At 46.4% G+C, this 13,678-nt stretch overlaps 1 long non-coding RNA gene across 1 annotated transcript in view; it reads left to right on the top strand.

Annotated features, from left to right (window-relative positions):
* The first annotated feature begins 585 nt into the window (after window positions 1-585).
* Window positions 586-13,678, top strand: part of LOC112543930 (uncharacterized) — a 51,262-nt gene continuing 38,169 nt past the window's right edge. The window contains exon 1 of the long non-coding RNA XR_016350390.1: window positions 586-798. This is a non-coding gene — a long non-coding RNA (uncharacterized LOC112543930). The remainder of the gene's footprint in view (window positions 799-13,678) is intronic.

Below are 13,678 nucleotides of genomic sequence, written 5' to 3'. Positions count from 1 at the left end.
CAGTAAGCCTCTTTCACAGGTTTGCGCTATCTTCAGACAAGATGCCATCTTGAACAGCTCTGTTAAATAATGCCAAGTGGAACTGAGCATTGTTAAATAGCCTTTAGGGTAGAGTGCAAGTCTTAGCTTTAAGAGAATTAAGTGTCCACATTTTTAAAAGAAACTGAGTATTTTTCCTAGGACAGCTAAGGTTATGAGAGAAATCCAATAGACGTCAAACACCATCACAATTGCATGAAAATCTCTTATGGCTTTTGATTGTATTGTTTTGTCTTGTCCAAGAATTTCCTTAGAGAGAACTGGTGAACCTCACAGAAACTCCTTCAGGACTCCATATTCTCAAAGGAAAGTTACTAACTGGTACTGAAGACTTTTTCTGGGCTTACAGTCTCATAGCCATGCACTAGGAGTTGAACTAGGTATCATTCAAATGTAAGTTGCTGGTGATGTAGTAGACTTTTTTTGGTTGTGGCTACTGCCTAGTTTAATGAATGTGTATCTCCCTTGTCCACTTGGCTAGAAACAACATTTCACATGGTTGCTTTGTTGCCACTTCAAATGACACAAAAATCAATAGAAAGACATTCTATACCAGATTGTCTGTGCTTCCCTACAGCCGAATATACACTACACAGAAGATCGATGCTGCCGTGGTCCATCTTCCCGGATTCGATTATATGAGTCTAGTGAAGACCCACTAATTCGACTGAGAGGGAGCCCCCTTTGGAGCTGGGACTCCTGTTCTTCACAAGGAATAAGGGAAGTCGATGGGAGCCCCTGTGTGGATGGTGATTTAAGGTATGTTGACTCCAGTGCCTCAAGTGACATAATTTCACAAGGTTATCTCCATTTGTTTCCTCTTACTATAGCCGTTGGTGAGAGAGAGGCCTGGCTGAATGACCGGGGAACCGTAAATTGCTGAATCTTAATCCTGCTTCTGGGACAAGGAATAAGGGAAGTCGATGGGAGCCACTGTGTGGATGGTGATTTAAGGTATGTTGACTCCAGTGACTCAAGTGACATAATTTCACAAGGTCATCTCCATTTGTTTCCTCTTACTATAGCCGTTGGTGAGAGAGAGGCCTGGCTGAATGACCGGGGAACCGTAAATTGCTGAATCTTAATCCTGCTTCTGGGACTAGCTTTGAGCAATTCCATTCACTTCAGCATCCCCATCTGTAAAATGGGTTCATTTCAGTTACTGATGACATAGTGGTTAGGATTCATTAGTCAGTGCTTTGAAAATGAAAAGTGCTCTATAAATATCTTGAGATGACCAGGCTGCTTTTTTACAAGTGAACACCTTGTGGCACTCTGTATGTTCAAGAAATGTACGACCAGGCCCACTACCTGCCATGGATTCCCCGCTTGCAGTTATCATCTTCCTTCTGACTTGGTCATGATGTCTCCAGCAATCATTGTGATGCCTCCAAGGATTAGAGAGGATTATGACTTCAGTGGGAGAACTAGCACTGGGATAAATGAACCCGACAGAAACCGAGCTCTTGTTTTCCCACAAGTGTCCTCAGTGATAAAAACAAGAGAAGGGAAGCACAGACAATCTGGTATACCTGTGGCTTTGTCTCTAAATACAGCAGCTGAATTGGTGTGGCAGCAGAATCTTAAAGGGGAACTGTTTTGCTCGTGAGCTACACAGAACTGCCATTAATAATCCATTCTTATTGAGCTGTGCAGCAGAGACTGTGGAGTCCAGAATTGAAAAAAAAATCCCCAACCATTCACTGGCCTGCCTAAGACCACGATAAATACAAGCAGTGTTTACTTTAAGGGGCCAGTTCTTAAACAGTCCATACAGAAATTTGAGGAGACTTGCAGGAAGAGGGAATAGATGAGACAGTTTCCCCTATGAACAGTCAACTCTGGCCATGGATAATCAAAATTCACTAATCAGTGCTACTCCAGGAGGGTCAGAAAATGATGGAAAGATGCTATTTTTCATGCAGTGAGAACAGCTTCTGGTAACGCTCTGTCACCCAGAATAAGAAATGGGAAAATATGTACACCCCAACCTAACCATATTAGAGCCCTAACCATAAGCCCCACCCCCTGTCAGTGTGGCTGTGGAGGATCTTTCTGGCTGTTAAATGCATTTTGATTTCACCTCAGGGATACTGAAATTATGAGGTTATGCTTGTCATGCACCAGGGACTGCTGCTCCCTTCAGGTTTTTCATGCTTCATTCTCAAATTGCAAACCAATTAGAGTTGTTTTGTTTTCCTGGTTACATGAAATTCCAGTATATACTCTGCCCAAAGCTGCTCTCCTTACCTGTTACAGTGTGTTTTACCTACCGAACGCGCCTTGATCGGATCATAAGAGCTTCATGCTGCAAATTGTGCCACCGTCTGATCTGAAAAATTTGATTTGCACAGCCTCTGTAGCTTTCAAATTCCTAATATTACTCTCTTACAAGTGAACATTAAAAAATGCTTTGGAAGCCACACCACGAAAGTACAGGTAGTCCCCGGGTTACGCGGATCCGACTTATGTCAGATCCGTACTTACAAACAGGCCTTTTCTCGCCCCGGAGGACACGGGCGGTGGGACCGCCCAGACGCGCCGCGGTCTCGCCGCCCGCGTTCTCCGTGGCGAGAAAAGCTGCAGACCAGGGAGACGCGGAGCAAAGCCGTGGAGGATGTGGGCGGCGGGACCGCGTCGCGTCTCGGCGGTCCCTCCGCCCACATCTCCCTGGTCTGCTGGGGGGGGCCACTAGCTGCCCCCCCTCCCCCAGCAGACCAGGCTTTTCTCGCCGACGCCTGGGGTAGAACAGCTGGGGCGCTGCCGGGTTGGTCCCGCAGCACCGCTCCTCAGCTCTACTGGACCAACCCGACAGCACCCCAGCTGCTCTGCCCCAGGCGTCCTGATTCAGCCGCTGCTGGTCAGTTTCAGCAGCGGCTGAATCAGGATGCCTGGGGCAGAGCAGTTGGGGTGCTACTGGGTTGGTCCAGTAGTGCCGAGGAGCGGCCGCACTACTGGAGCAACCCAGCAGCACCCCAGCTGCTCTGCCCCAGGCATCCCCAAGTCAGCCGCTGCTGAAACTGACCAGCGGCTAATTCCAGGAAGCCCGAGGCAGAGTTGCTCTGCCCCGGGCTTCCTGGAATCAGCCGCTGATCAGTTTCAGCAGCAGCTGACTTGGGGACACCTGGGGTAGAGCAGCTGGGGTGCTGCTGGGTTGGTCCCCACAGCGCCTACCCGGCAGCACCCCAGCTGCTCTGTCCCAGGCGTCCAGATTCAGCCACTGTTGAAACTGATCAGCGGCTGATTCCAGGAAGCCCGGGGCAGAGCAACTCTGCCTCGGGCTTCCTGTAGTCAGCCGCTGGTCAGTTTCAGCAGCGGCTGAATCTGGACGCCAGTTCTGACTTACATACAGATTCAACTTAAGAACAAAGATACAGTCCCTATCTTGTACGTAACACGGGGACTGCCTGTATCTGCAAACTCTTTGTGTAATACGTAATTCTACATTGCTGTAAGCCAGTGCTTTAAAACACTAGTCTTTAGGATAAGGATGTATGGGTTGGTGGGGGAAAGGGGTTTACACCCTATGCTAATATACTTGGACTGTAGGTATTTTATACTGAAGTACTAATCCATGTACATTGTAAAAGCTAAATCCGCCCTGCATGTGTTGTGCATTCATGAGAAAGTATTGAGGGTCTGAATAAAATTTGCTGTAAATTTCAATTTCTGCCAGAAAGCAGCTAAGTTCCAAATAAAGATTTGTTTGCTACCCTCTTGCAAGCCCCATCATGAACATACTCTGTAAATACTCTGTTAATTATATGTACCTTGTTATCACAACATACGCTAGAAGCCTTTTTCGTATAGTTTACATACAGAGACAATGTCTAGTTCTGAGCCTAGAGCTCCACTTAGTGGACTAAGCTGTTCATGAAATGTATTGCCGATACTGCTTCTTAAAACGGAAGATCACAGCTGCTACTAGAGACAGAAATGACCAGTTTGATTATCCAGGCAATTTCCTTAGCAATGCTGGAGGAGGAGGGAGGGGATGTTAATATAAACCCCATTTTACAGCTAAGGAAACTGAGGTATCTTACATAAGGTTTCTGTCAACTGCTACAACCAAGTTTTTCCAATAGTCTTGCAGCACTTTAGAGCAGTGGTCACCAACCAGTAGATCGGGATCTACTGGTAGATCTTGGAAACTCTGACAGATGATTCTGACTGGTTTGGCCAAGAAGCTATCTAGCGCCAGCACCTCAGCTGCCCTTCACCGCACAGCTGCCCTTTGCCTTGGAACTTCCCTTTTCCGGGAGCCTCCTGCTTGCGGTACAGAGCAGGGAAGGGAGAAGAGTGGTACTTATGTCAGGGTGCTCCCCGCTCCTCCTGTATTCTATCTCCACAGAGCAGAGAGGGGGCACAACAGGGCTTGGGATAGAAGCAGTTTGCTGGTTGCTTTTGAGAGTGGGGCAGGGCCAGGGCAGGGGTGAGCCGCATGAGCCTCACTGCACCACCATCCAGGAGCCACGTGAGGTAAGCAGTGTCCAGCTGGAGCCAGCGCCAATCCTCTGCCCCAGTCATGAACCCCCTCCTGTGCCCCAAGTCCCTACCCCAGGGTCAGTTCAGAGCTCCTCTCACACTCCAAATCACTTAGCCCAAGACCAGAACCTGCACCCCAACCCTCTGCCCCTGCCTGATGAAAGGGAGGGAGGATGGAGTGAGCAGGGGCAGGGCCTCGGAGAAGGTGCACAAAGGAGGCAGGACAAGGGTATTTGGCTTTGAGGTAGATCTTGGACTGCACTTAAATTCAAAAAGTGAGCTTATGCCTAAAAAGGTTGGAGACCCCTGCTTTCATGGGCACAACCAAGCTCATAATACCATCCACGTTTTTTGTTAGGCTCTAAGGTGCTGCAAGACTTCGTTGTTTTTTTACGTTTTTCCAGTTACTGACTGGTTTCCAGGCTGCCCCCAGACTTCAGCCACGATGAAGACAGTGGGGCTGTGTGACCTGCTTGTGCTCCAGGGCAGGAGACTAGGGACACTTGCCTTCCCTGTGCAGTTTATTTACAATATTAGCTTCCACTATCTAGGCCTGACCTTTGGGCAAGGCAAGCGAGACAGTTGCCTTGGGTCCTGCACATTCAGAGCCCCGCGCCATGCAGCTCCTGGCCCACCCACCTGGCCACTCACTCGTCAGAGCCCCGCGCTGCCCAGCTCCCAGCCCCACCCACCCAGCCACTCACTCGCGGCCATGCGGCTCAGCCACACTGCCTTGGGCCCTGCAAACTCTTTGGCTGGGCCTGCTACCATCCTTATACACTATCTAGCCTGGCCTCTATAGTCCTAAGGAGCCCTCAGCTCCTGATATAAGCCAGGAGAAGTAGGTTCTCCCTTTTTGCTGCCCCGTTTTTCCCATTTCCTTCCTGTGCTGGCTGTGTCATGTGCCGAATGGCCTAATTAGCCGCTTAGTTCTCCTCAGCCCATCCGTTAGGCACAGCTCTTCTTTATGGAGTCTGCTCTAGCCTCATCAATTAAAGCAATAGGGCCCAGAGTGTTGGATCGGTGTTGATTGCCTGGCCCTTTGTCACAAGCACTGGAACCCGGGGCTGAAGAGGATTGTGAAAGAGTACGTCCTTTTTTCACCCCAGTGAGCTGAAGTATTCAAGTCTGTATGGTGAAAAATACAAAATATTCATCTAGTCAGGGCACAGAAGCATGCTATGATTTGTGCATCTAGTCAAAACTCCTGTTCGTTGTACAGCAGCAGCACTTAGAGGCCTCCATCAAAGGGCACCTTGTGCTAGACACTATACACACATAGGACAAGAAGTTAGTCCCTTCCCTGAGGAATTTATAATCTGATGTAGCCCAAACAGCTTGACTCTCAAATTACATGTAACTTTCCAGGACAAGGGAAGAGATGTAGCACTTGGCTTCTGTCGGTTCTCTCTTTTGAATTATTCAGATTATTTTACAGTATCTTGTCTTCCACAGGATCTGTTTTCATGAACATTATCCAAAGGAAATGGCTTCTTTTTACAGATTTGACTCCTCCACTGCTGGGTTGAATAACAAAAGACTAACACAGCCTGTCCCTTGATCCTGTGAGGTGATGGAAACATGCTGTGTGGACTTCAATGGGGAACATGGGCTGTCGGCAGGTCCCTGGAGCTGTTTGCTGTCTCTCAGGATTGGATTCCCTTTTTGTTGTTAGTTGGTATTTTGCCGGCATTAGTATCGTCCCTTTCTATATTATTTAAGTATTGTGGGCAGGGGATCCAGTGGTAGCATACGAGCAATAAGTAGGGACAAGACACACATCTGTATTGCGACGTGGCATGGAGGAAGAACTTAGAATCATAGGACGGAAGAGGCCTCGGGAGGCCATCAAATCCAAACCCATGCCCAAAGCAGAACCAACCCCAAATAAATCATCCCAGCCAGCGTTTTGTCAAGCCGGGACTTAAAAACCTCTAGGGATGGAGATTCCACCCCCCTCCATAAAAAGAGATAATTCTATTCAGTCTGATTATCTCTTGGAACTTGTGTCCAAACCAGCCTGGCTCAAATGACTTGTTGATGGGATTCATGGCATATTAGCAGACGGACATCAAGTTAAAGATTGTTCCTGGTGATCAAGGATCTTTTGCTAAGTTCAAGGTTCTCACTAACCTGTAAACATTGTTGGAGTTGAATATGCAGTTTCCCAAGACAAGCCAGAAAGTGAGCTCTATGCTTGTTTCCCTGCCTGGGCACCACAAGGTTTTATGATATGGAAGATGTTGGGTCAGTCTCTGTGCCCAATACTGATCTTTTCTGCAGCTATACAAGTGTTTGTTTTGCAATGCAAGGCACCCAATTGTATGTATCATTCCACCACCTAATTTCACATGGGCGACTAGGCAGCCATGACACTCAATCCTTGCCAACCTACACTGAATTTGGACCACTGATCTACATGCAACTACACTATCTCCTGTTCCCTGTTCCCTAAACAATCCAGCAGTGTTGTCTTCAAGTCATCATTGTCAAGTCCAAGCTGAGTCTCAAGTCACTACAGTTCAAGTCTCAAGTCGAGTCTCGAGTCCCTAACGTCACTTTCGAGTCAAGTCCCAAGTCGAGTCTCAAGATTTAATTTTAAAAATGTCAAGTCACTTTTGTACACGCCATCAATATCGGCATTTTTGGACATTTTTTACCAAGTCGATTTAACAAAATTAGCAAATCTCAAGTCACAAACAATGAACCCAAGTTGAGTCTCGAGTCACCTAGGCCACTTAAGTCGGACTCTAATTCAAGTCGTGGGACTCGAGTCAACAACTCTGCTATCCAGTTCCCCATAACTCTTCAGCATGATCCTCTTTCCCCAAATGATCTGTGCCCATTTGATGAGACCTATTGATAGTATTTAGATAGGGAAGTTCAGAGTAGATACCAATGCTATTTAAAATAGTAGTGTCAGAGCTCCCCTTTTAGGCGTGCAGTCTAAAATAAGTTAATGATCTCCCTGAGGCCCACATCTAAGTCTGGATTTGAATTGGCGTCTGAATTCTCCAGTGCCCAGGAATATCTAGATCTAGGGTTTGCCTGCCAGCCCATCTCTGGAGAGGACATTTGCCCGTAGAGAACATTTTAACCCACACACAGTAGCAGCTGAAGTGTGACCGTGGAGTGAGTTTGAGGGTGGAGGTGATTGTGAGGAAAGGAGGATAAGATCCCTGGAAATGCCACTACTTTTGATAAACTTGTTCTGTTTAATTCCCCGTTTGAACATTTGTTCCATCAACTTTCCATAAGCATTTAACTTGCATTTCATAGCCTGGCTACGGTGTGTGTTATTAAGGCAGGAGGGTAGGAGGTGTGCTCGCAAATCCTGTTATCAGATAATGGGATTAGCAGGCATACTTCCTGAGCACTGCTTTAAAAACGTGCTTCTGAATCTGCATATTCAGCGACTCTACCCGCCACGCTATGGTATAGCACATAAAAGTGCTCGAGAAGCATTCTGAAGGATCCGCTCGATCATGCTTATGATTACGCAGTGGTGGTGTCAGGCAGAATGGAAGACGAGCTCTGGTATCAGTTAGTCCCATGGAGGAGGTGAGCTCTGGCAGGATGGCTGAGGGGAAACACAGGGAAAAGAGTCACTTCAAACAAGAAAAAATGATGCAGTAATAGAAGCAATGACAGGCCTTATCCGGCCATAGCTGGATTCAGTTCTACTATTCATTCAGTGCGGAAGCAATAGGCTCAAGGTGGAAGGAGCAAAACAAAATAGCTAATTTGAGGGTGCGCTGGACCTAACCATTAGAATTCCCATCAGCATTGTCCTGAATAGCTGCAAAACCAATAAGGAGCCCTGTGGCACCTTAAAGCAGAGTTGGGGAACCTAACGCCAGGCCCCCAGCTTCCCTGGATCTGGCCTCTGAGGCTTAAAGCTACCCCCCCCCCCCAGCATTGAGGGGCCCATGCTGGTGCTTCAGCTGGAGCTGGAGTGCACAAAATCTACTTGCATGGGCCCCCTAGGCTCTGGTGTGCAAGAGGAATGTGGGGAGTGTCTTTCTCCTTCTCAGTCAATAGGGGGTTTGTTTTGTTTGTTTTTTGCTTCTCACTTGTGTGCAGCCCCCCACTGATTTTTCTGTGAATCAGCAGCCCCCAACCCAAAAAAGTTTCCTCACTCCTGTCTTGGAAAATAACAGATTTATTAGGGCGTCAGCTTTCATGGGTTAAACCCACTCCCTCTGATTCCCATTTCATCTAAAGCTTATGCCCTAATATATCTGTTCATTTTAAGGTGCCGCAGGACTCTTTGTTGTTTTTGCATGTACAGACTAACCTGGCTACCGGCTCTGAGACTGTATAGCTATCTTTTCCATGCCACAGCCTATGTCTGCCCTGCGGCACTACAGAAGCTCCCAGGTTTTTTTGTAGGTAAAAACTGTAGCGATGATGATGATTATTAAAGGATTAATCTATTTAGGAGCAGTTTTCTGACCTCATGATCTGGTCGGCCAAGAAGAGCTCTTTCTGATGCTATAACACTTCCTCTCTTATATCTCCTTGCTTCGGTGTTTGGGGAGTGGAGTTTTGTTTTTTGAATTTGTTCTTAACCAGCCAGAAATACATATTGATTAGTGTAGCCATTCCATACAATCCTTTCTTACAATGTTAGCCTAAAAATCAGAATTAGACATGTACATGTATTGATTATGTGTTTGTGTTTAAGACAGAAACGGTCAACATTTTTCTAACAAAGTGTCCTCCTAGGAAGATAGGGTTTCTTGAAACACTACATTTTATACAGGAAAATATTAATTTTTGACAATTTCCTCAATTTTCCACATGAATAAAAAGTTTTTAAATGCTTCAGGTAAAAGAATCCTACAATGTGGAAACACAACCTTTTCTATAAGGACTGTTTCCACACCGTTTTTTCAAATGGAAAAAAGTTGCAAAAGTGCAGGGAAAAAAAATGTATCCGTTATTTCAAAAACTTCCTGCAGATAAGCTGGAATTTTCACAAGAAAAATCCTGTTGTTGTTTTTCTTAATTCACCCAGTTATAGTATTAATCATGAAGCTTGAACCCAAACAAAAACCACAGAACCAAACACCTCCTAATATGAACATAATCAAAACAAAGTGTTAAGAATCTAGATCTGTATCTGAATTTTGTAACATGGACTCATATTTACGTTTTAACAAATGACTTTTTAGATCCTGAAAAGCGGAGATTAAAAAATTAATTCAAAGAATGCCCTACAATCTTCAGAGTGAATTAGTCTATGTGAGAAGGAGAGAATTTAATATTCTTATGGTGCATCTGTTAGTTTGTCTGGTGAAGAATATGTACAAGTATGAAGATGATTAGCATGAAAACAGTAAAATGGATAGTGAGACAGGAGACAGAGTCTTATGGGGGAAGAGGATTAGTGGATTTTGTAAAAAGGCTGCTGCAATAAAGGATGTACCAGGGTTTTAATAGCATAAGGAACTTACTCAGTTTGTCTCAGTATATCTTAAAGCATTTGACCAAGCATTATGAAGCAGTTGAAGGGATTTGGACACATATCTTCCACTAATGGAATCAACAAACTGCCGCTGGCTCAAAAGCAGCATAGACATGGAAGAAATCCAGAAGCAGGCTAGATGCATTACTGTTATGAGGCTTATGCCGAAAAAAAAATGACTGCAGATTAGTTTTATCTGAATCTTTCTCCTTCCACCCCATAAAGGAACTGACACTCTAAAATCAAAAGTGGGGGCAAGTAACGCTCCTGTTCTATTTCTTGATCTTTAAATTGAATATAGAGCTTTTGAAAAGTGGCAAACTCTTTACAGTTCTGGGGTGGTGGGCTGACATAACAATGAAAGGCACCTCTCCTCCCCTCCACATACACATGCACTCTGAGAAGGGTGATCTCACAGAACCTAGATTTTTTTAACCACATCTGTGGGACAAAAAGTGAAGATTAGGAATGGGGACATTGGACCAATAACTCTGCAAAATGAAGTACTCTATATATTGTCAAAAGCTTCAGAGGGGGAGCAGAGTTAGTCTGTAACTGGAAAAACTTAAACAACAACAAAGAGTGTTGTAGCACTTTAGAGACTAATAAAACATGTAGATGGTATCATGAGCTTTTGTGGGCATAACCCACTTTTTTTGTGATAGACCCAGGGCAGCTGGCTACAATAGTTTGGTGGAGGGCAAATACACAGAGAACTGGATAAATAATGTTCTGTTCCCTGAGAGAACTGGCCATGTATTCAAGGCAGGCAGGCACCTGAGCCAATTAAGAGCTTGCCTGAAACAGCATGCTAATCAGGGCACCTGCAGCCCATTAAGGCCTGCTATGGCTAGTTTAAAAGGCTTCCTCTCAGGAAATAGGAGAAAAGCTAAGGGTTGAGAGTAAAAGGTGTACCGCCAGAGAACTGAGGGCTGCAAGGAGGGAAATGTGCTGTGCCAGAGCAGAAGAGGCTCGTTCAGGTATCAGGGAAAAGGTACGGGGGGAAGTGTTTAGGGAAGTTGCCCAGAGAAGAGGCTCTAGACTGGTGCTAGTGGAAAAACCTTGTCAGTTGCTGCTACCTTAGAGTCACTGGGCCAGAGCCTGGAGTAGTGGTGGGGTTCAGTTTTCCCTGCACTGTGACAGAGTCTGCCCCTGGAAAGGGAGACCAGGTCTACAGAAGGGTTTCACCCCAATCCTTGGGCTTGCCTATGATGAGGATGGTTCACTAATCTGTGACCCTTGCCTCTAGTAAAGGGCAAGAGGCTGTGTGGAGGGTCACCGCAAGCCTCTGAGGCACATGATCGCCACCTACGAGTGCAGGATCCTCGGGGTATGGTCAGTGCTTTGCCATAGCATCCTTTCAACAAACATAGCACAGAGCTTCTGCAGCATTGCGCCACCATCACCCTGATCTGCGGGAACACCTTCAGGGATGGACGGATAATTGAGTTTCCATCCTGAAGCACTGTGCTGAGACAACTAAGCTGGGTGCTGGTTGTGGTAGTGGTTGTCCATGGATACTTGTCTCCTAGGAAGGGCACTGGTTCATTCATTCATTTCACATAGGTCACTGGACTGCTCTTGAAAGGTCTGGAAGTAGCTACCAATGTTGGTCTTGATGCAGAAGATGTGGCTATAAAGGGATGAATGTCTAGAGTCACCATATCCCTGCACTGTTGAGCACAATACTCCTATGACGAGTGTGATGGCTAAACAAGGCCAAGCGGGAGGAGTAAATGAAATGATTGCTCTCTGCCCAGCTTTGAAATGGGAACATCAGGCAGAAGGAAAAAAATGCTGACTTCTTCCATAAACCTCTTGGTCACTGTGCGTAGGGTCAGCAGTTGCCACAGGGCACCCTGTATCTGTGTCTTTTTGGGGGGAGTGAAAGCAGCACGGAAGAGAATGTATGAGAAACTGGAAGACCCCCATCACTGTTCAGAGAAGCTGGTCGGGCCTTGGCTCTCAGGGTATGTCTACACTACCCTCCTAGTTCGAACTAGGAGGGTAATGTAGGCATACCGCACTTGCAAATGAAGCCCGGGATTTGAATTTCCCGGGCTTCATTTGCATAAGCGGGGAGCCGCCATTTTTAAAACCCCGCTCGTTCGAACTCCGGGCAGCGTGGCTACACAGGGCACGAACTAGGTAGTTCGAACTAGGCTTCCTAGTTCGAACTACCGTTACGCCTCGTGGAATGAGGAGTAACGGTAGTTCGAACTAGGAAGCCTAGTTCGAACTACCTAGTTCGTGCCCCGTGTAGCCACGCTGCACGGGGTTCGAACGAGCGGGGTTTTAAAAATGGCGGCGCCCCGCTTATGCAAATGAAGCCCGGGAAATTCAAATCCCGGGCTTCATTTGCAAGTGCGGTATGCCTACATTACCCCGCTAGTTCGAACTAGCGGGGTAGTGTAGACATACCCTAATATACTTTATGAAACATAGCTATAGTCAGACTCAATGGATATAATGAAATCATATGGTTCCATATTTGTTTTCTCTGATTTATTTCTGATCTACTTTGAGGGGCATGATCAAATGGGCCATCCTGCTGGTGCCTAGCAGGATAGCTCTGGGCAGGATCACATACTCTGCTGATCCTTTGCAGAGAGGTAGAATGCACCCCTATGTCACATTACTGAATTTGAGGGAAGCAGCCAGATCACTGCTGCACCCATAGGTGGGGGTGTTGGACCCCAAAATGGTATAAAAGGGGCCATGTGGGGTGTTAAATAGAAGCTTGCTGTCTGCTAATCCTATATACGCTAGTCATGTGATTGTATAATGTCTGTGTGTGTAGTTAGGAATCTGTAATCTGTGTGGATACTGAATATTTCCCTGCATGTGGTTGAGCATTGGGCAGAGCCCGGCCTATAGACATGCTAATTAGCGAGGCCATGTGGGACAATGGCACTCAATGGGCCAAGGACTCACCTAGGCTACGTCTACATTGGCCCCTTTTCCGAAAAGGGGATGTTAATTTCAGAGATCCTACTTCAAAGTAGGAATAAGATCCTCCGGAAAAGGGCGCTTTTTCCGGAGGATCGGGGCCAGTGTAGACGCTCTTTTCCGGCTTTTCTAAAAGCCGGAAAAAAGCGGCGGACATTTTTATTTAAATGCCGCGGGGGATATTTAAATCCCCCGCGGATTTCCCTATTACGATCTCTGAAATTAACATGCCCCTTTCGGAAAAGGGGCCAATGTAGACGAGCCCCTAAAGAATGAGAGCTGATACCTGAGGGCTGCCAGCAGGGAACACAGGGATAGGCCGTGGGCCAGGTGACCTGCTGTAGCCAAGAAGAGACCAGGAAGGAGGGATAAATAGGCCATGTGGTCGACTCCATCTTGGTACTCAGCTCAGCACTTCATCGCAGAGGCAGCAGTGCAGGGATTGAAGAGCCAGGAAGACCTGTGGACCCATCCTGATCCTAGGATGCTCATCAAGGACTTTTGAGCCAGCAGCTGTAACATCTCTGCTAGAGCCTGCATCGAGAACTGGGAGATTCGATGCATGTAATGTATTATCCTTTAACAACCTTACACTCATGCTTTTCTTTATTGTAGTAATAAACCTTTAGATGTTAGATGCTAAAGGATTGGCTCAGCGTGATTTGTGGGTAAGATCCAGAGGGTAAATTGACCAGAGATCTGTGGCTAGTTTCTTGGAACCGGACAGAACTTGTT

The sequence above is a fragment of the Pelodiscus sinensis genome, chromosome 10 (genome assembly GCF_052426305.1).
Source record: "Pelodiscus sinensis isolate ZL-2025 chromosome 10, ASM5242630v1, whole genome shotgun sequence".
NCBI lineage: Eukaryota > Metazoa > Chordata > Testudines > Trionychidae > Pelodiscus > Pelodiscus sinensis.
Note: the sequence above shows the minus strand (reverse complement) of the source record. Positions and strands in the feature narration are given on the sequence as shown.